Source organism: Bos indicus, chromosome 2 (assembly GCF_029378745.1).
Source record: "Bos indicus isolate NIAB-ARS_2022 breed Sahiwal x Tharparkar chromosome 2, NIAB-ARS_B.indTharparkar_mat_pri_1.0, whole genome shotgun sequence".
Classification (NCBI taxonomy): domain Eukaryota; kingdom Metazoa; phylum Chordata; class Mammalia; order Artiodactyla; family Bovidae; genus Bos; species Bos indicus.
In genome coordinates, this window is record NC_091761.1 from 120,581,859 (window position 1) to 120,603,545 (window position 21,687).

The 21,687-nt window shown below is 46.0% G+C and overlaps 1 protein-coding gene across 5 annotated transcripts in view; it reads right to left on the reverse strand.

The window, feature by feature from the left end:
* Positions 1–879, reverse strand: part of AZIN2 (antizyme inhibitor 2) — a 45,429-nt gene extending 44,550 nt beyond the window's left edge. For 3 of the 5 annotated variants that reach the window (XM_019978759.2, XM_070774262.1, XM_019978766.2), the window contains exon 1: positions 566–683. The gene's annotated coding sequence lies outside the window, so the exon portion shown is untranslated. Of the gene's footprint in view, positions 1–83; positions 175–565; positions 684–775 lie in introns of those variants that run through there. The other 2 variants (XM_070774267.1, XM_070774260.1) reach the window with 2 other exon arrangements.
* Between the last annotated feature and the right edge of the window lie 20,808 nt (positions 880–21,687).

A 21,687-nucleotide genomic window follows, 5' to 3' on the forward strand; every position in this document is an offset into this window, starting at 1 on the left:
CTGCGCCCCTCCCCTCCCCAAGCCAGGGCACCCAGTCCTGTCACACCCTGCCCCCAGCACAAGCCTGGGGAGCTTAGGCTCACTGAGGAAAGTGAGGACGATCAGGACTTCTGGCCTGGGACAAGGTATTATATGCCTAGATGTCATTGCCTCTCCGAGCCTCAGTTTCCCCATCTGTAAAATGGATAAATTGCTTTGGTGATCCTTTCCAGTTCTGAAATTAGGGTTTTGGTTAAAAGGGAAAGAATGAGAGGGAAAGGGCAGAACAATCGAGGGGAGAAGTTTCCAGGTGCCCCCCCCTATCGTGACCACGCCCAGTTAAAGTGGCCGCAGGTGGCTCCACCAAGGAGTCTCAGCTCTCTCTCTGACCCTGGATATGCCCGACCCCCTCTCAGAGTCTACTTTCACCGTTTGTAAAGTCGGGGGCGGGCTGGTCCTGATGTGCTAGGATTCTAAGCATGCATAGGAGCTCCACATGGTGGGTGGGGGCCGCGGACTGAGATTCTGTCCTGGTGAGCCCTCCTGAGTGCACAGCCGAGGTCCCGCCCCCACAAAACCCCCTTACCAAGCCCCGTGCTCCTTCGCGGGGGCCAGAGCCAGGCGCGCTGCTAGGGGGGGTCGCCGGTGACCTCGAAACCTGTGCAACACCCCGAGGAGTGGCAGTTGCGGAGCCGAGGCCCCTGCTGAGAGGAGGCAAGAGTAGCCAGAGAGCAGGTCAGCATCGGAGCCGAGAGCGCCCGCTCCCGAGGCTCCCCGAGGGTCTCCCCGCACTCGCCTTAAAACGCATTTACACGGCTTCGGCCCATAGGTCTCCCCAGCGAGTGAATCGGATCCTCCGCGCCTCCGCTCGCTCGCTCCCCCCGGCTCGGGCCCCGCGGCCTGCGCCCCGCCCGCCCAGCAGCTACCGACCCCCCACGCCCCGCCTTCCACCCGCCACCCACTTATATAAGCCCCGCCCAGACCCCGCCCCTGGCACACAAGCCCCGCCTCCACTCGGCGGCCCCTCCGTAGCCCTGGCAACTGGGTGCCGCCATCCCATTGGTCGATTCCGACATAAAGCCTTCAACTCTGCTAGCCAGCTCCGCAAACCTGAGCCTCAGTCCCAGGGAGACCCCTGCGCGACTCGCCTACGCTGGTAAATCGGTATTGCAGGACCGCCAACTCAGAATCCTGAGTGCCTACGCCATGGGACCCTTAGCTCCTGGATCTTGGGTCTTAGAGAATGTGCAGAAAGCCAGGAGATTTACTATTCGCTGAGAAGCCTTTGCTGACGGTGTCTCTCCTCTGATCTGGTGAACTGCCCACTCGTCCCTGGAAGCCCAGGCCAAATGTCATCTCCTTGTATTACTTTTCTCATCAAGTCCTTTTCATTTGTCTCTTCCAGCATCCTCCAACTCAAAACCCAGATGAAATGTCTTCAACGATGCTTCTTGTCATATTCTCAGCTCAGGGCAATACCTCCCTGCATCCCATCTTCTGAATCGGGCAAACTTCTACTCACTTCTCAAGTAAAATGTGTCCCCCCCTCTCCAAGAAGCGTTCTCTGACTTTCTCAAAAGAGCTTCTTCTTTTATATCTAATGAACTCCTGCTCCTGCGCATCCATCAAAGCCCAGTATGTCACCTCCCCCATTGAGCCTACCAAGACTTTCCTAGCTTGGAGAAGCAACGGAACTCACAGTACTTACCTCTGGGTGGACTCCTTCCTTTTTCCGCTTTTGTTTCCTCATCTCATAACATGATATTCCTGTTGTTGTTTTACACTTCTTGTTTGGTTACACTTCCCGGTTGGTTTGAGAGCTCCCAAGGGCAGGAACTGAGTGCCTGCCTCCTCAGAGTGCCCAGCACTGGGCATAAACAAGAGTGCTGAGGAAGATTCAATATCTCTGCTATTCAAAATCGAACTGAAACGTTCATCTGAAACTGTAATTGTACTAGAACAGCCAAGACATTCTTGAAAAAAGAAGAGGATGTCTTCTACAAGATAGCAAAGTATTTTATAAAGGAAATGGCAACCCACTCCAGTATTCTTGCCTGGAGAATCCCATGGACAGAGGAGCCTGGTGGGCTACAGTCCACGGGGTCGCAAAGAGTCGGACACGACTGAGCGACTTCACACACACACATGGTCTTTAAAACAGCATGGTGCTGGTGCAGGAAAAGGCAGTGGTAGAACAGAATAGAGTTTAGAACAGTCTTGTGCATGTTGGAGAATTTGGTACACAGTGAAGGCAGCATGTCAAATAAATCAGTGTGGCCAAAGAGCTTTTGGTCTGACATATGTGTTCACATCCCGTTGTCAGGCTATAGGCTTCTTGAAAGTCAGAGGCAATTCTTTTTTTATATACATGAACTTTTTTTGTATTGGGATATATTCAATTAACAAACCATGTTGTGATAATTCCAGGTGAATAGTACAGGGACTCAGCCTTACCTATACATGTATCCATTCTCTCCCAAACTCCCTTCCCATCCAGGCTGCCACATAACATTGAGCAAGGGTTCCATGTGCTACCCAGTAGGTCCTTGTTGGTTATCCATTTTAAATATAGCAGTTTGTACATGTCCATCCCAAACTCTCTAACTACCCCTTCCCCATTTTTTTCACCCTGGCAACCATAAGTTTGTTCTCTAAGTCTGTGAGTCTCTTTCTGGTTTATAACTAAGTTCATTTGTATCATTTCTTTTTAGATCCCACATATAAGGGATGCCCTTTGACATTTCTCCTTCTCTGATTTACTTCACTCAGTATAACGATCTCCCAATCCATGCGTGTTGCTGCAAATGGTATTATTTCATTCTTTTTAATGGTTGAGTAATACTCTATTGTGTATATCTTCTTTATCTATTCCTCCATCAGTGGACTTTTAGGTTGCTTCCTTGTCTGAAAGTCAGAGGCACTTCTTGTTCTGCATCAGTATCTCCCTAGGGCACCCTGCACAACCTAATCAAAGCATCCTTAGCACACAGATGGTATAGAACCTTGAAGTCTGGAAGAACCATTTTCTGCTCCCCACCTAGCGTAGCTGCATAACTGATGGATGTCCTTGGTTGGACCATCCTGCTGAGACCAGGGTCACGTCTGCCTGGTTTGATTTCCCCCTGTGAACTGAGAGCATCCAGATTAATGATTTCTGTGTGCCTTTCTGCCTGGAACACTCGTGCTTTCTATACTAGGAACAGCCTTTCAGAAAGCAGTCACTTTTACCAGAGGGGTCATTTGGCAGATCCATTCTGAGACATCTGTAGCCATTTGCACCGTAGTATGAATTAGTGACTGAAATCCTCCTAAGAATAAGCATCTACTGACTCGGAAGGAGTAGACCAAGATGGCCATGGCAGAAACCTCAAAGGGAGCCCTCAAGAAAAGATGACAGTAAGAGGAGGGAGGGGCACCCAAACGAACTGTCTTTACTTTTTAAAAAATCATTGTTGAGCTGGCTTTATGATGCCATAGTCTAAGTTTGCCTCACTAGCTCTTTTCATCACCTGATATAGTGTAGGCATGTAACAGACATATTCAATGTGCTAACTGAATGAACCAATAAAGATAAAAAGAAACAAACCATAATCCAGTCTGTCCATTTGAAAACTGTTAAGGGTTGGTAGTCAGAGCAGAAAAACCATCTCCTGAACTGGATACAAATACACTGTGGATTTATCTTTTACCCTACTGGGTATATGATGTCACTGAATCACCATGACAACCCTATGTCATAAGGCTATAATTGTCCCCATTTTACAGATAAAGAATCTGAGATTCAGAGAAGTCAGTAACTTACTCGGGGTCACACAGCAAGTCAGGGTGGACCCTAGGCTTAAACCCATCTGACCTGACCCTTCACCTTCATGCTTAACTGCCAACCAGTGGCTGAGCATTCAGGCCCCAGCTCAAAAAATGTCAGCCAGTCATGCTGCTGGCATCCAGGCTGAGATCTGGTGGCTCTTCTCCTGCTAGTCTCTATGCACTGTTATCAATGCGCACTGTTATCAATGCACTCTGTGCAGAGCCCTCAAAAACATATTGCCGAAGCAGGACAAAGAGACTTTGATCATTGTATAAGTCAATTTCAGCCTGTTCTGCTTAAATCAGTCATAATTGTATTCACAAACACTCAATAATAAAAATGCCTTATGTGTGCCTATGGAACAACAGACTGGTTCCAAATAGGAAAAGGAGTACATCAAGGCTGTTTATTGTCACCCTGCTTATTTAACTTATATGCAGAGTACATCATGAGAAATGCTGGGCTGGAAGAAGCACAAGCTGGAATCAAGATTGCCAGGAGAAATCTCAATAACCTCAGATATGCAGATACCACCACCCTGTGGCAGAAAGTGAAGAGGAACTAAAGAGCCTCTTGATGAAAGTGGAAGAGAAGAGTGAAAAAGTTGGCTTAAAGCTCAACATTCAGAAAACTAAGATCATGGCATCTAGTCCCATCACTTCATGGCAAATAGGTGGGGAAACAGTGGAAACAGTGTCAGACTTTATTTCTTTGGGCTCCAAAATCACTGCAGACAGTGATTGCAGCCATGAAATTAAAAGACGCTTACTCCTTGGAAGGAAAGTTATGAGCAACCTAGACAGCATACTAAAAAGCAGAGACATTACTTTGCCAACAAAGGTCCGTCTAGTCAAGGCTATGGTTTTTCCAGTAGTCATGCATGGATGTGAGAGTTGGACTGTGAAGAAGGCTGAGTGCCAAAGAATTGATGCTTTTGAACTGTGATGCTGGAGAAGACTCTTGCGAGTCCCTTGGACTGCAAGGAGATCCAACCAGTCTATTCTAAAGGAGGTCAGTCCTGGGTGTTCTTTGGAAGGACTGATGCTGAAGCTGAAACTCCAATACTTTGGCCACCTCATAAGAAGAGCTGACTCATTGGAAAAGACCCTGATGCTGGGAGAGATTGGGGCAGGAGGAGAAGGGGACAACAGAGTTGGTGATGGACAGAGAGGCCTGGCGTGCTGCGATTCATGGGGTCGCAAAGAATCTTACACGACTGAGAGACTGAACTGATGTATGCCTAGAACTGAAGAGTTTGTAAAATACTTTCCTGTTCATCATTTTATTTGGGCTTCCCAGTATTTTATGGGATTTGATATCAGATAAATTTAGGTTTGGCTGAGGAAAACAGAAATGTCAAATGCAATAGAACCATGAACAAACAGGTTTACTCTACTATGCATGAAGTACTGCCTATGAAGTAGGCAGTCCAAATCTGGTATGGAAGCTCCACAAGGTCATCAGGAATGAAAGTGCCTCCTTTCTTTCAGTTCTACCTGGCTTCTAACCTCATGGTTCAAAATGGCTGCAAGAGCTCCAGCCACATTTGTAGGACTCCTATTTAACCAGTATACATGAATGTAACCAAATCATTCATGGCCAGTGTCCTTTCTGGTTGATCAGTGCCCATCTTTATATTGATTGTTAAATATTTTAAACACCAACCCTGCACATTCCAGGCAGGAGGAAGCAGCCACCCCCAAATTCTACACATGCTAATTTTCCAAGGGTTGCCATAACAAAGTACCAAACTCTGGGTGGCTTAAAACAACAGATATTTATTGTCTCACAGTTCTGGAGGCTAGAATTCCAAAATCAAACTATTGGCAGCACCACGCTCTGTCTGCTAATTCTAAGGAAGAATCCTTCCTGCCCCTTCTGTTAATAGCTTCTGCTGTCCACAGTCAATCCTTAGTGTTTATTGGCTTATAGATGCATCGCTCAGGTCACATGGCTATCTTCTTCTCCCTGTGTCTTCATATCATTCTCCCTGTGAACATGTCGGTCTCTGTGACCAAATTACCCCTTTTAATAAGGACTCCAGTCATATTAGATTGCAGCCCACCCAAACGACCTCATTAATACTAGATCACCTGTGTAAAGACCTTATTTCTTTTTTTTTTTAAAGACCTTATTTCAAAATAGAATATGAAATAAGAAATTTCATAATATGAATATGTAAAGACCTTATTTCAAAACAGAATATGGTATCATATTCTGTGATCCTGAGGATTAGAACTTTAACTTATCTTTTGTGGGGACACAATTCAAACCATACCAGCACTCCAATATTTCTTGTAATATTGTTGGCAAAATATAGATACAGGGTGCCACCTAGCTGCAAAGGAGGCGGGAAGGTCTAGTTTTTAGTTGGGTACATTGTTGCTTTCTCCCACTCCCATTAAAGTCAAGATACTAAAGAAGAAAGGGAGACTGGATATTGGATGGAGCCTGGCAATCTCTGCCACAAGTAGGAAAGGTTATTTTCTCCTTTTACAGATACACCAGCTCAGAATAACTATGGGATTTGCAGGGAAGTAAATAAACATATATTGAGCACCAATTGTGTGACAGACACCCTGCTGAATACATGTCACATTTAATCTTTAGACAACCCTGCAAGACAGGCATTGTTAGTCCCATATTACAGATGAGAAAAGTGTGATTAAATCCATTGTCTGGTGAGTACAGAGCTGAGACTTAATTCTGCCCTGACTGATATTATGTCTGTGAGACGGACCCCAGGAATGGGGCATGAATGCTGAAAACAAAGGATTCTGAGACCAAGCCAAGGGCAAACAGCAGGAGCCTCAGAGAGGCTGGAACTCAGAGTCAGACACAAGGTGAATTGGCAGAAAAGGCACCAACCCCAAGTTAGCACTGCAAACTCCCCAAAGGCATTAGTGAGATGGAGACCCTTAAGAAACTAGAAGCGAAAAGCTCAAAGCAGCCATAGGCATTGTTAGGTCAAAGATGTATTCACATTAAGATGGAAAGTAACAGGACTTCCCTGGTGGTCCAGTGGTTAAGAACCCACCTTCCAAATGTAGGGGGATATAGGTTTGAGGAACTAAGACCCTAAAGCCCATAGGGCAACTAAGCCCTTGCACTACAGCTAAGACCTGACACTGCCAAGTAAATAAATAAAGAAAATGCTATTTTGAAAAGACAGAAACTAACAGTAACCACCATTTATTGACCATCTTCTGTGCTCCAATAATAACGATAGTAGCTTTATTATCAGTTCAGTTCAGTTCAGTTCAGTCACTCAGTCGTGTCCGACTCTTTGTGACCCCATGAATTGCAGCACGCCAGGCCTCCCTGTCCATCACAAACTCCTGGAGTTCACCCAAACTCATGTGCATCGAGTCGGTGATGCATTCCAGGCATCTCATCCTCTGTTGTCCCCTTCTCCTCCTGCCCCCAATCCCTCCCAGCATCAGTCTTTTCCAATGAGTCAACTCTTCACATGAGGTGGCCAAAGTATTGGAGTTTCAGCTTCAGCATCAGTCCTTCCAATGAACACCCAGGACCAATCTCCTTTAGAATGGACTGGCTGGATCTCCTTGCAGTCCAAGGGACTCGCAAGAGTCTTCTCCAACACCACAGTTCAAAAGCATCAATTCTTTGTCACTCAGCTTTCTTCACGGTCCAACTCTCATATCCATACATGACTACTGGAAAAACCATAGCCTTGACTAGACGGACCTTTGTTGGCAAAGTAATGTCTCTGCCTTTGAATATGCTATCTAGGTTGGTCATAACTTTCCTTCCAAGGAGTAAGTGTCTTTTAATTTCATGGCTGCAATCACTATCTACAGTGATTTTGGAGCCCAAAGAAATAAAGTCTGACACTGTTTCCACTGTTTCCCCACCTATTTGCCATGAAGTGATGGGACCAGATGCCATGATCTTAGTTTTCTGAATGTTGAGCTTTAAGCCAACTTTTTCACTCTCCTCTTTCACTTTCATCAAGAGGCTCTTTAGTTCCTCTTCACTTTCTGCCACAGGGTGGTGGTATCTGCATATCTGAGGATATTGAGATTTCTCCTGGCAACCTTGATTCCAGCTTGTGCTTCTTCCAGCCCAGCATTTCTCATGATGTACTCTGCATATAAGTTAAATAAGCAGGGTGACAATATACAGCCTTGACGTACTCCTTTTCCTATTTGGAACCAGTCTGTTGTTCCATGTCCAGTTCTAACTGTTGCTTCCTGACCTGCATATAGGTTTCTCAAGAGGCAGGTCAGGTGGTCTGGTATTCCTATCTCTTTCAGAATTTTCCACAGTTTGTTGAGGAGCTCCACCTGTGGCAAAGGTCATGAGGGAGGAGGCTCGGCATACGCAAAGGCGGGATCAAGCCTCAGGAGTCCCCCTGGAAATTCTCGAGCATCTACCCCCAAAACCAGAGTCTGCCTACTTTCTGCTCTCACCTACACCTCTGACTTTATGGGGGGCTGTCCCCCACTACCTCTCTCTGAAAAAAGAGTTAGCTTACAGCTCCAGTTAATAATTCCTGGGTGTGACAGTGTTTCAACCTACAAACTCCTTTGGAAGTCCTCTAGCCTGCCTGAATAGGTTTTTCTGGCCACATGTGGTTGTTCAGAGCCTCCCAACTGTGAGAGGCAGGAGATGTTCTAAACTGTCTAAATACAGATTCCTTTGAGCAGCTAAAAGATTGATTAGAAATTGTATTGGTGAAGGGTTTTTCACTTGTTGGACCAATGTTTGCTGCTAAGTTTCCATATCCCTTACCTGCTGTGTCCCTGGCAGTGTATTGATTAATATGATTGGTGTAAGTAGTAGCTCTAATGTTTGTAACCTTGGACCCTTGAGTTAATTCTTTTTCTTGTTATAGCCCACCACACCTTTGCCCTATAGGAATGCAACTTTATCTAATGCTTTTGGAGGGTGGCGCCTGACTAATCACCTTTAGAGAAAAATAAGTTTTCTGAAGAAAGGGTCTTAAAATGTTAACAGGCCTCCAGGCCAGAAGATGATGCAAATCACCTAAACTTTTGCATATGATAAGTTTGCAGGAAGAAAGCCTGGCTTGCTGCCTGACTCTACCCCTTCCCCCATTATCCTCTATGCATAACTTAAGGTATAAAAACTACTTTGGAAAATAAAGTACGTCCTTTTGTTCACCGAAATTTGGTCTCCCCATGTTGTTCTTCCTTTCGCCTTCTGGCTGAATTTTTCCTCTGAGGTGGGGAAGCTCGTCAAGCCTACTAATTTTGCCTGGGCTTCTAAGATCTGACTGGGGAGGCCTTAGTGTCTCCTCTCCTTCGGGAGAACGGGAGGACGCCTGCGGCCTTCGTAGGTGACGTAAATTCCCTGCTTTGGAATTTTGTTCAGCCTCTTTTCTTCACTGAATTTCTTCGCTGAGCTATCCTTATTTCACCACTCTTTATATCCTTAATTAACGTTTAATTAAGCAGTTGTTTCCTGATCCTCGCCAACGCCGTCCCCGCTTCGAATTCCCTGAATCCACCGGGGCTGGACCCCAGCAATCCACACAGTCAAAGGCTTTGGCATAGTCAATAAAGCAGAAATAGATGTTTTTCTGGAACTCTCTTGCTTTTTGATGATCCAGCAGATTTTGGGAATTTGATCTGGTTCCTCTGCCATTTCTAAAACCAGCTTGAACATCTGGAAGTTCACGGTTCACATATTGCTGAAGCCTGGCTTGGAGAATTTTGAGCATTACTTTACTAGTGTGTGAGATGAGTGCAATTGTGCGGTAGTTTGAGCATTCTTTGGCATTGCCTTTCTTTGGGATTGGAATGAAAACTGACCTTTTCCAGTCCTGTGGCCACTGCTGAGTATTCCAAATTTGCTGGCATATTGAGTGCAGCACTTTCACAGCATCATCTTAAAGGATTTGAAATAGCTCAACTGGGATTCCATCACTTCCACTAGCTTTGTTCGTAGTGATGCTTCCTAAGGCCCACTTGACTTCACATTCCAGGATGTCTGGCTCTAGGTGAGTGATCACACCATCATGATTATCTTGGTCATGAAGATCTTTTTTGTACAGTTCTTCCGTGTATTCTTGCCACCTCTTCTTAATATCTTCTGCTTCTGTTAGGTCTATACCATTTCTGTCCTTTCTCGAGCCCATCTTTGCATGAAGTATTCCTTTGGTATCTCTAATTTTCTTGAAGAGATCTCTAGTCTTTCCCATTCTGTTGTTTTCCTCTATTTCTTTGCATTGACCACTGAGGAAGGCTTTCTTATCTCTCCTTGCTATTCTCTGGAACTCTACATTCAGATGCTTATATCTTTCCTTTTCTCCTTTGCTTTTTGCTTCTCTTCTTTTCACAGCTATTTGTAAGGCCTCCCCAGACAGCCATTTTGCTTTTTTGCATTTCTTTTTCTTGGGGATGGTCTTCATCCCTGTCTTCTGTACAATGTCACGAACCTCCCTCCATAGTTCATCAGGCACTCTATCAGATCTAGTCCCTTAAATCTATTTCTCACTTCTACTGTACAATCATAAGGAATTTGATTTAGGTCATACCTGAATGGTCTAGTGGTTTTCCATACTTTTTTCAATTTAAGTCTGAATTTGGCAATAAGGAGTTCATGATCTGAGCCACAGTCAGCTCCCGGTCTTGTTTTTGCTGACTTTATAGAACTTCTCCATCTTTGGCTGCAAGAATATAATCAATCTGATTTCAGTGTTGATCATCTGGTGATGTCCATGTGTAGAGTCTTCTTTTGTGTTGTTGGAAGAGGGTGTTTGCTATGACCAGTGCATTTTCTTGGCAAAACTCTATTAGTCTTTGCGCTGCTTCATTCCATATTCCAAGGCCAAATTTGCCTGTTACCCCAGGTGTTTCTTGACTTCCTACTTTTGCATTCCAGTCCCCTATAATGAAAAGGACATCTTTTTTGGGTGTTAGTTCTAACAGGTCTTGGAGGTCTTCATAGAACCGTTCAACTTCAGCTTCTTCAGCATTAGTGGTTGGGGCATAGACTTGGATTACTGTGATATTGAATGGTTTGCCTTGGAAACGAACAGAGATCATTCTGTCGTTTTTGAGATTGCATCCAAGTACTGCATTTCGGACTCTTTTGTTGACCATGATGGCTACTCCATTTCTTCTAAGGGATTCCTGCCTGCAGTAGTAGATATAATGGTCATCTGAGTTAAATTCACCCCTTCCAGTCCATTTTAGTTCACTGATTCCTAGAATGTCGACGTTCACTCTTGCCATCTCCTGTTTGCCTGCTTGCCACTTCCAATTTGCCTTGATTCATGGACCTAACATTCCAGGTTCCTATGCAATATTGCTCTTTACAGCATCGGAACTTGCCTCTATCTATCACCAGTCACATCCACAACTGGGTATTGTTTTTGCTTTGGCTCCATCCCTTCATTCTTTCTGGAGTTATTTCTCCACTGATCTCCAGTAGCATGTTGGGCACCTACCGACCCGGGGAGTTCCTCTTTCAGTATCCTATCATTTTGCCTTTTCATACTGTTCATGGGATTCTCAAGGCAAGAATACTGAAGCGGTTTGCCATTCCCTTCTCCAGTGGACCACATTCTGTCAGACCTCTCCACCATGACCCGCCCATCTTGGGTGGCCCCACACGGCATGGCTTAGTTTCACTGAGTTAGACAAGGCTGTGGCCCATGTGATTAGATTGACTTGTTTTCTATGATTATGGTTTGTGTGTCTGCCCTCTGATGTCACTTGCAACACCTACCATCTTACTTGGGTTTATCTTACCTTGGACGTGGGGTATCTCTTCACGGCTGCTCCTATTATAGGGGACTGGAATGCAAAAGTAGGAAGTCAAGAGCTACCTTGAGTAACAGGCAAATTTGACCTTTGAGTACAAAACAAAGCAGGTTAAAGGCTAACAGAGTTTCACCAAGAGAATGCACTGGTCATAGCAAACACCCTCTTACAACAAAACAAGAGAAGATTGTACACATGGACATCACCAGATGATCAATACCAAAATCAGATTGATTATATTCTTTGTAGCCAGAGATGGAGAAGCTCTATGCAGTTGGCAAAAACAAGACTGGGAGCTGACTGTGGCTCAGATAATGAGCTCCTTATTGCCAAATTCAGACTTAAATTGAAGTAGGGAAGACCACTAAATCATTCAGGTACTACCTAAATCAAATCCCTTATGATTATACAGTGGAAGTGACAAATAGATTCAAGGGATTAGATCTGATAGACAGAATGCCTGAAGAATGATGGATGGAGGTTCATGACATTGTACAGAAGGCAGGGATCAAGACCATCCCCAAGAAAAGGAAATGCAAAAAGGCAAAATGGTTTCTGAGGAGGCCTTACAAATAGCTGTGAAAAGAAGAGAAGCAAAAGGCAAAGGAGAAAAGGAAAGATATAAGCATCTGAATGCAGAGTTCCAAAGAATAGCAAGGAGAGATAAGAAAGCCTTCCTCAGTGATCAATGCAAAGAAATAGAGGAAAACAATAGAATGGGAAAGACTAGAGATCTTTTCAAGAAAATTGGAGATACCAACGGAATATTTCATGCAAAGATGGGCATAATAAAGGACAGAAATGGTATGGGCCTAACAGAAGCAGAAGATATTAAGAAGAGGTGGCAAGAATACACAGAAGAACTATATAAAAAAGATCTTCATGACCCAGATAACCACGATGATGTGATCACTCACCTAGAGCCAGACATCCTGGAATGAGAAGTCAAGTGGGCCTTAGGAAGCATCATTATGAACAAAGCTAGTGGAAGTGACGGAATTTCAGTTGAGCTATTTCAAATCCTTTAAGATGATGCTGTGAAAGTGCTGCACTCAATATGCCAGCAAATTTGGAAAACTCAGCATTGGCCACAGGATCAGAAAAGGTCGGTTTTCATTCCAATCCCAAAGAAAGGCAATGCCAAAGAATGCTCAAAGTACCGCACAGTTGCATTCATCTCACACACTAGCAAAGTAATGCTCAAAATTCTCCAAGCTAGGCTTCAACAGTACATGAACTGTGAACTTCCAGATGTTCAAGGTGGATTTAGAAAAGGCAGAGGAACCAGAGATCAAATTGTCAACATCCGTTGGATCATTGAAAAAGCAAAAGAATTCCAGAAAAACATCTGCTTTACTGACTACACCAAAGTCTTTGACTGTGTGGATCACAACAAACAGTGGAAAATTCTTCAAGAGATGGGAACACCAGACCACCTGACCTCCCTCCTAAGAAATCTGTATGCAGGTCAGGAAGCAACAGTTAGAACTGGACATGGAACAACAGACTGGTTCCAAATCAGGAATGGAGTATGTCAAGGCTGTATATTGTCATCCTATTTATTTAACTTATATGCAGAGTACATCATGTGAAATGCCAGGCTGGATGAATCACAAACTGGAATCAAGGTTGCCAGGAGAAATCTCAATAACCTCAGATATGCAGATGACACCACCCTTATGGCAGAAAGTGAAGAGGAACTAAAAAGCCTCTTGATGAAAGTGAAAGAGGAGAGTCAAAAAGTTGGCTTAAAACTCAAGATTCAGAAAACTAATATCATGGCATCCAGTCCTATCATTTCATGGCAAATAGATGGGGAAACTGTGGAAACAGAGAGACTTTACTTTTTGGAGCTCCAAAATCACTGCAGATGGTGACTGCAGCCATGAAATTAAAAGATGCTTGCTCCTAGGAAGGAAAGTTATGATCAACCTAGACAGCATATTAAAAAGCAGAGACATTACTTTGCCAACAAAGGTCCGTCTAGTCAAAGCTATGGTTTTTCCAGTAGTCATGTATGCATGTGAGAGTTGGACTATAAAGAAAACTGAGTGCCGAAGAATTTATGCTTTTGAACTGTGGTGTTGGAGAAGACTCCTGAGAGTCCCTTGGACTGCAAGGAGATCCAACCAGTCAATCCTAGAGGAAATCAGTGCTGAATATTTATTGGAAGGACTGATGCTCCAATACTTTGGCTACCTGATGTAAAGTACCGACTCATTGGAAAAGACCCTGATGCTGAGAAAGATTGAAGGCAGGAGGAGAAGGGGACGACAGAGGATGAGATGGTTGGATGGTATTGCCGACACTGCGGACTTGAGTTTGAGCAAGCTCCAGGAGTTGATGATGGACAGGGAAGCCTGGTGTGCTGCAGTCCACGGGGTCACAAGGAGTCGGACATGACTGAGTGACTGAACTGAACTGAACTGAGCTAACATTCTACTAACATTTTACTACTAGTAATTACTATCCTGCAGTTTTGTTGTAAATTCATGCTATGGGTATGGCAGGGCAGAAAACAAGCTTGAGAGACTAACAAACCTGCTCTAGGTCATGCAGCTAATGAATGGCATCACTATGCTACATACATTTCCTCCATCCTCACAACAAGCCAGCAAGGTGGAAATTATTTCTCTCATTTGTCAGTGGAGGAACCTGAAGCCCGGAGAGGCCAGGTGATTTGCCCAAAATCACACAACTGGTAAGTGGCAGAACCTGACCCAAACTCAGGGCTATGTTCTGGTAATGCAAAGTCATGCTAAGTCGCTTCAGTTGTGTCCGACTCTGTGCGACCCCATAGACTGCAACCCACCAGGCTCCGCCGTCCCTGGGATTCTCCAGGCAAGAATACTGGAGTGGGTTGCCATTTCCTTCTCCAATGCATGAAAGAGAAAAGTGAAAGTGAAGTCCCTCAGTCGTGTCCAACTCTTAGTGACCCCATGGACTGCAGCCTACCAGGCTCCTCTGTACTCTTTCCAGGCAAGAGTACTGGAGTGGGGTGCCATTGCCTTCTCTGATGTTCTGGTAAGGAACTTGAAATGGTGCAGCCCAGAGTTATATTGGAGCAGACTCTGAACCCCAAGTCTTGGAACCCCCAAATTCTAGTTAGTGAGTTGTCTGTGCCCCTGACACAGAGTCAGGCAGGAAAGAGACCCAATGTGTGCCTCAGAGCCCAGCCTGGGACTGGGCACCAAGGAGGCAAAGCTTGAGTGTGTGGGCTGAATGTGGGATTATAGTCATAGACCTTCCCTAGACAGACAGGATTCTAAGATGCTGAATTTGGTCCTTTGGATTTCTTTACGTTTATTTTCACTCTTTTAGGCTGAACACAAATGTGAAAAATAATAATAATAGTATGCAACAGTTAAGGATTCACACACTATCTCTCAAGCCAGCCCTGAGTCATTTCTAACAAATGTGATGAGAAAGCAACAACAACAACCAAATTAAACATAAAAAATACTCAGATGAAAGGTTTTGCTTTGGCCAGAGTCCCCTGGGAGTAGAATGGAAAGGGTGTTGATTCTTCTGCATTCTTCAACGGTTCGCAAATGAGTGTGTATCAGAAGCACCTGGAAGTCTTGCTAAATAACAGATTTCTGGGGCCCGCCCTCGAGTTTCTGATTCAGTAAGCCTGAGGTGGGCCTGAGAATATGCATTCTGACAATTTCCTGATCATTTCCCAGGTGATGCGGATGCTGCCAGCCCAGGAACCAGACTTTGAGAACCCCTGCCCTAAATGAAGAGAAGGCAATGGCACCCCACTCCAGTACTCTTGCCTGGAAAATCCCATGGACGGAGGGGCATGGTAGGCTGCAGTCCATGGGGTCGCAAAGAGTCAGACACGACTGAGCGACTTCACTTTCACTTTTCACTTTCATGCATTGTAGAAGGAAATGGCAACCCACTCCAACATTCTTGCCTGGAGAATCCCAGGGGTGGTGGAGCCTGGTGGGCTGCCGTCTATGGGGTCGCACAGAGTCTGACATGATTGAAGCGACTTAGCAGCAGCAGCAGCAGACCTAAATGAACTTGAAGTACAGCAGGCAAAGGGGTCAAAACTACGTACCCTTGAAAAATCTCATCAGGCTCTTAACTCTATCCCTTCTCTGGTAGGGAAGTAGAGTGAGCCCAAAACCTACCTGGGCTAGCCGAACAACTGTACAGTTTCTAAGTAACAAGAGAATACACTGCATGTGTATATAAGCTTTGCTCTGTTTCCTGGGGCCACACTCACTGGCTGTGTGACCTTGGAAAATTTATTTATTTTGTGTGAGCCTCACTTTGAAGGTTAAAGTGTTAGTTGCTCAGTCATGTCCAATTCTGTAGCCTGCCAGGATCCTCTGTCCATGGAATTCTCCAGGCAAGAATACTGGAGTGGATTGCCATTCCCTTCTCCAGGGGATCTTCCTGACCCAGGGATTGAACCCAGGTCTCCTGCAGTGCGGGCAGATTCTTTACCATCTGAGCCACCAGCCAAGGTCATACAGCCAGTGAGTGTGCACCCAGGAAATGGAGCAAAATTTATATACTCACGAATTTTGTTCTCTTGTTACTTAGAAACTGTATAGCTGTTTGGCTAGCCCAGGTAGGTTTTTGCCCCACCCTACTTTATACATCTGTAAAATGGGCATAATAGTAACTACTTCCTAGCATTGATGTCAGAAATTCATAAACTTATAAAAACTCTTGCCTAGAGCTCTGCTGGTGGTGCAGTGGATAAGAATCTGCCTGCCAGTGCAGGGGACACAGGTTCAGTCCCTGGTCTGGGAAGTTTCCACATGCCGAGGAGCAACTAAGCCCATGAGTCACAACTACTGAGCCCAAGTGCTGCAACTACCGAAGCCCGTGAGCCTAGGGCCTGTGCTCCGCAACAAGAGAAGCCACTACAGCGAGAATCCCGCACACCGAAAAGAAGAGTAACCGCTGCTCGCCAAAACTCGAGAAAGTCCTCTTGTAGCAATGAAGACCCAGTGCAACCTAAATAAATAAAATTATTTTTAATAAAGCTCTTGTGTAGTATCTGGCACACACATTCGTATATGCATTCTACATAGTAGCTGTTAGTATTATTACCCTGAGCCGGGGTGTGCAGGGGACCAGAGGAGAAAACCTAAACTGTGTCAAAAACTAAAATTGTCAGAGCGACACTGCTGAGACAGGATGGGAGAAGCAGCTCCACAGGAATGCTCTGGGACCCAAGTCGAGGAACACCCAGCAGCGGTCAAGGGCTCAGTGTGAGGGGATGGGTGGATGGGTAACGGAATTCCATTCCAACCCCATGGGATTGCACAGGGGCAGCACCAGTGTGCTGGCTACTGAGTCATGGAAGCCTGACCCAAGTTGGGCTTCTTCCTAAATTGCTGTAGTGTCATGGTCTCCCCTTGAAAACTGCTCCCTCGCCCCCAGAGTGGCCAGGTAGCCATGTCTGTACCTCAGGGTTCCTGCTCCCCTGCCCCACGGCCAGTAGAATCACAGAGCATCCATATACCTCCAGTTAATTGGCCAACCAGAGACGGAGACTGTGGTCAAGTAATAGGTCAAAGCCAGGGTCAGTGAAATCCTCTCCAGAGGGAGCCAGAGAGTAAGTACTTGCCTCTGTCTCTGAGGCTTCCCTTGTAGCTCAGTTGGTAAAGAATCCACCTACAATACAGGAGACCCAGCTTCAGTTCCTGGGTTGGGAAGATCCCCTGGAGAAGGAAATGGCAACCCACTCCAGTATTCTTGCCTGGAGAATCCCATGGACTGTAGCCTGCCAGGCTCCTCTGTCCATGGGGTCGCAAGAGTTGGACACGACTTAGTGACTAAACCACCATTGAGGCTTCCAGCCCTGCCTGATATCTATGAGAGGGCCTGCATCCTTTGGGCAAACCCCTTCACAGATGCCATGTGGCTATATAGGGCCTTCCCAGGTGGTGTAAGCGGTAAAGAACACACTTGCCAATGCAGGACACCGGGTTCGACCCCTGTGTCAGGAATATCCCCTGGAGAAGGGCATGGCAGCCCACTTTCCAGAATCTTAGAATTTATATATTAAGTCTATGTACTTTATGCTTCATAAAGGCAAGTCTCTTGTGTTCACTGAAATATCCTAAGCTCCTAAAACAGTACTTCACACAAAGCAGATAGTCAATAAATATTTATTGAATGAATGAATGAGCCAACTCGGAGTCACAGCAATGACGGCACAGTGCTTTTCAGCAGGTGGTGCCACGGGCCTGGCTCTGTTCTTGGAGCTTTTCTGTGATGTCCTCTGAGGTGCCCAGGCTCTCCATGGGTCAATCTATGATGCTGGTTTATGTATTCCCTAGCCAAGGTGGGGATGACCCAAGACAAAACCAAGATGTCCATTTTGCTATTACCTTGGCTCCTCTTTTTCTCTCCATCCACCCCAAAGCTACCCTGTACCCCAGTATTATTTCCCCACATGGCAACCATTCCCCTCTTGTGTGTCAGGGACAGGGCAGTTCTGTGCAAAGAGCACCAGGCAGGAACCCTTGGAAAAGTCACTTTCCTCTGTGGGTCCACACTCCCTCCTTCATGACTCCATCTCTGAGACTCTCGGTGGCTCAGATATCATGCACAATCTCTTTACATCTCTGCCCTGGGAAATCTAGGTTGACATGGTACCCTTTTCTCTGATGGAAGCCTGTGTGTCTTCTTCTTACAGGGAATGGATGATGAAAGTATTTTCAGGTCAGAAGCTTCTATTTCCTAGTCTCCCAGTTTGGGACCTAAACACAGCGGAATTTAAATCTAAAGCTGCCACACCGAAGTAACTCTATGACCCGGCAATTTGCTTGAGTGTTCTGAACCTCAGCTCTCTCCACTGTGAAACAGGTTTAGTAATATCTCCTGCAGAAGGTTGTTGAGAAGAGTAAATTAAAAGATGCACACAGCTCTGCACATCACCTGACACACAGAAAGTGTTCTAAAAATAGTAGCTGCTGTTAGCTTCTGAGCCCCAAGTGGATCCCTGCAGGTGCACATGGCTGAGGTTGGGTGGGGCGCGTTTCTGGAGTCCTCTCTGCTCTGCAGGTGTGGGCCTGGGCACTGTGTGCAGCTGGCTCCTGCGGTGGACATGGGTGGAGGCTGTGGCTGTTCTGGAGACACCAGTTCCTGATGCTCAGGCCTCTCATTTCCCCACTGCGGAGATGGAGCCCAGAAGTCTGAGTCACAGAAAACACTTGAAAAAGTCTCTGGGAAAGCTCTCTGGGCCAGGAGCCCTTAGAAGATGTTCTTCCCACATGTTTAGTTTGTTGAAATATTGTATTTGTCATTTACATCTGCAAAACAAAATAACTCTGAAAATATAATGGCTTCAAACAGCAAACATATATTCTTTCACACCGTTTCTGAGGCTTAGCAATCAGGAGGCAGCTTAGCTGGGTGGCCTGGCTCAGGGTCTTTCATGAGTTTGTGGTCAACCAAGGTTGCAAACAAATGAGAGCTTTAACTGAGGCTGAAGGATCCTCTTACTGGAAGCTCAGTCACATAGCCAGGAAGCTTGGGTTCTTCGCCTTGTGCATTTCTCCCAGGGGATGCCTAACACTGGGCAGAATAAGCAAAATAAAAGAGAGAAAGTACAGGACAGAACCTCAGCATCTTTTATAACCTAATCTCAAAAGTGACATGCCATCATTTCTGCCACGTTCTAGTCACCAACAGACCAGCCTGATACAAGGTGCACACAGGGATCACACGAGGAGGCAGGGCTCCCTGGGAGCTATTTTGAAAGCTGCCCATCACAGGTATAATTTCCATATAATGAAATCCATAGATCTTAGCTATACAGCTTGATCAGATTTTTAATATATATTTGACCCTCCATGTGATTGATTGATTGATTGATTGACTGATGTTTGGCTGCACTGGGTCTTCACTGGGCTTACTCTTGTTGCAGGGAAGCGGGGCTACTCTTCAGTGTGGCGTGAGGGCTTCTCTCGCGGTAGCGCTAGAGCTCGGGCTCAGTAGCTGTGGGGAATGGGCTTAGTTGCCCCATAGCATGTGCGATCTTCCTGGACCGGGGGTCGAACCCGTGTCCCCTGTATTGGCAGGTAAATTAACCACTGGACCACCAAGGAAGCCCAAGCCCAGGTTGATGAGTTTTAGCAATCAAATATTCTCCTGAAGCTCACACTCCTGTCGAGGTTTAGAATGTGTCCATCCCCTCACAATGCCCCGCATCCTCAGAACGTTCCTCAGAACAGCCGTCACCTCACGCCTCGTCAGGGTGGGTCCTCTCTCCCCCAAGCAACCGCTGATCTTACTTCTATCTATACCCGACCCACACTTGTGCCTGATCTAGAACTTCATAAACGCGGATTTGGACCGCCTGTACTCCTTTGTGTCTGGCTTCTTGCGTTCTGAATGATGATTGTGAGATTCATCCCCGTGGTTGCGTGTGTCAGTGGTTCGTTCCTTTTTACTGCTGAGTGAGGCACTCTCGCCTCAGTGTGAGTCTTACCCTTCTTCAGTGTGCCCTGGGACGTGTGAGGACAAAGAATGTCACCTGCCATTTCAGTAAACAAAGGCTGTTGAGGCCATCGTGCCATCGGCCACTGCAGCCGCCCCAACTGTGTACCCTGAGGGGATTCAGGCTGGAGATAAAGAGGATGCTGGCCCTAGATATTTAAGATGCATATCAAAAGAGTGATTTCAAGGAGCCCAGACTCTTGCATCTTCCCATGTACAAGAAAGTGCTAAATTTATTAGCTTTTTCTTTAATTAACATTAATCATTTGATATTCTGACTACCTGGGGGATTTTTTTTTTTGCAACCCTATATGTCCTGTCTCCTTCCTTAGCTCTTCAGAAGAGTCCCTCAGAGCTATCTGAGAGGCTTTAGTCCTCAATATGTCCACTGAATAAATCATAATTCTCAGCTTTTAGGTTGTGCTTTTCTTCAGTTGATTCCTGACAGCTGGCAGTGAATTCTGCATGTTTCTCCTCCTGTTGAACTGTGACCTGCTTGAGGACAGAGGCTGTCTCTCTCTTTTTTTTTTTTTTAGCAGCACTATGTGGCATGCAAGATCTTAGTTCCCTGACCAGGGAATGAACCCTCACCCCTTGCAGTGGAAGCAGAATCTTAACCACTGGACCACCAGGGAAGTCCCTGTATCTCATTTATTTAAGGGTCCCCAATATAAGCTCGGGGCTTCCCTGGTGGCTCCATGGCAAAGAATCTGCCTCCTAGGCAGGAGCCACTGGAGATGTGTGTTTGATCCCTGGGTTGGGAAGATCCCCTGGAGGTGGGCATGGCAGCCCACTCCAGTATTCTTGACTGAAGAATCCCCAGGGACGAAGGACCTGGCCAGCTACAGTCCACAGGGTTACATAGAGTTGGACACAAATGAAGTGACTTAGCACAGCACACAATATGAGCTCAGTGCTTGACTAGACAGTGAGTGCTGGGAACTTGAAAGTGGGACATGATAGGAAGTAGGGGTCAACAGGGAGCCAAGTGGTGGGGCAGGCAGGCTGGACACTGGTGGGAGACCTGGCCCCTGGAGCCAGAAATCACTCCAAGATCCAGAATCCCCAGGCCTCGGGGAGCTCAAAGAGATCTCCACCCAGAGGTTCTAGGACAGAGAGGGGCCTCCAGGCCAACAAACACAGAAGGGCCCGAGTCCAGGGCTGTTACCTTGGGCCACTGAAAATCTCACTGGTTGAGGACTGACTCAATAAGATGGTAAATCCTGATTATCCTTCTCTTGTTTCCTCCCTTTTCACCCAAACAGCATACCTGCTAACTAGCCCCAACACTCAGGCAAAGGTTGGAAGCCAGGCCTCTCTGAGAACTTCTGTTCAGCCCCTCCCTCTCACACTGCACACTGGCCTCACCCTTGGCAGAGCCTTGAGAAAGACCAGGGCTAAGCTTCCAACATCCAGTGGGCTTTTTGGAATCTCAGGGCCCCTGGAGCATGGACCTAGGGGTCAGGGTGCTAAGCCCTCCTCTACCACCTTCCGGCTATGTGACTTTGGCTAGAGAGCTCCCTTGTCCGTAAAATGGGTGCTAGCTAGTAGAGTGAGTGTAGGACCGATTAAGATAAAGTGCTAAGTGCAGTAGCTGGCAGAGAAAAGGTAATGCGACTTGGTGGGACAAGATACCACGCAGGACCGTCTCTGTTTATCCAGAAAGGTAGG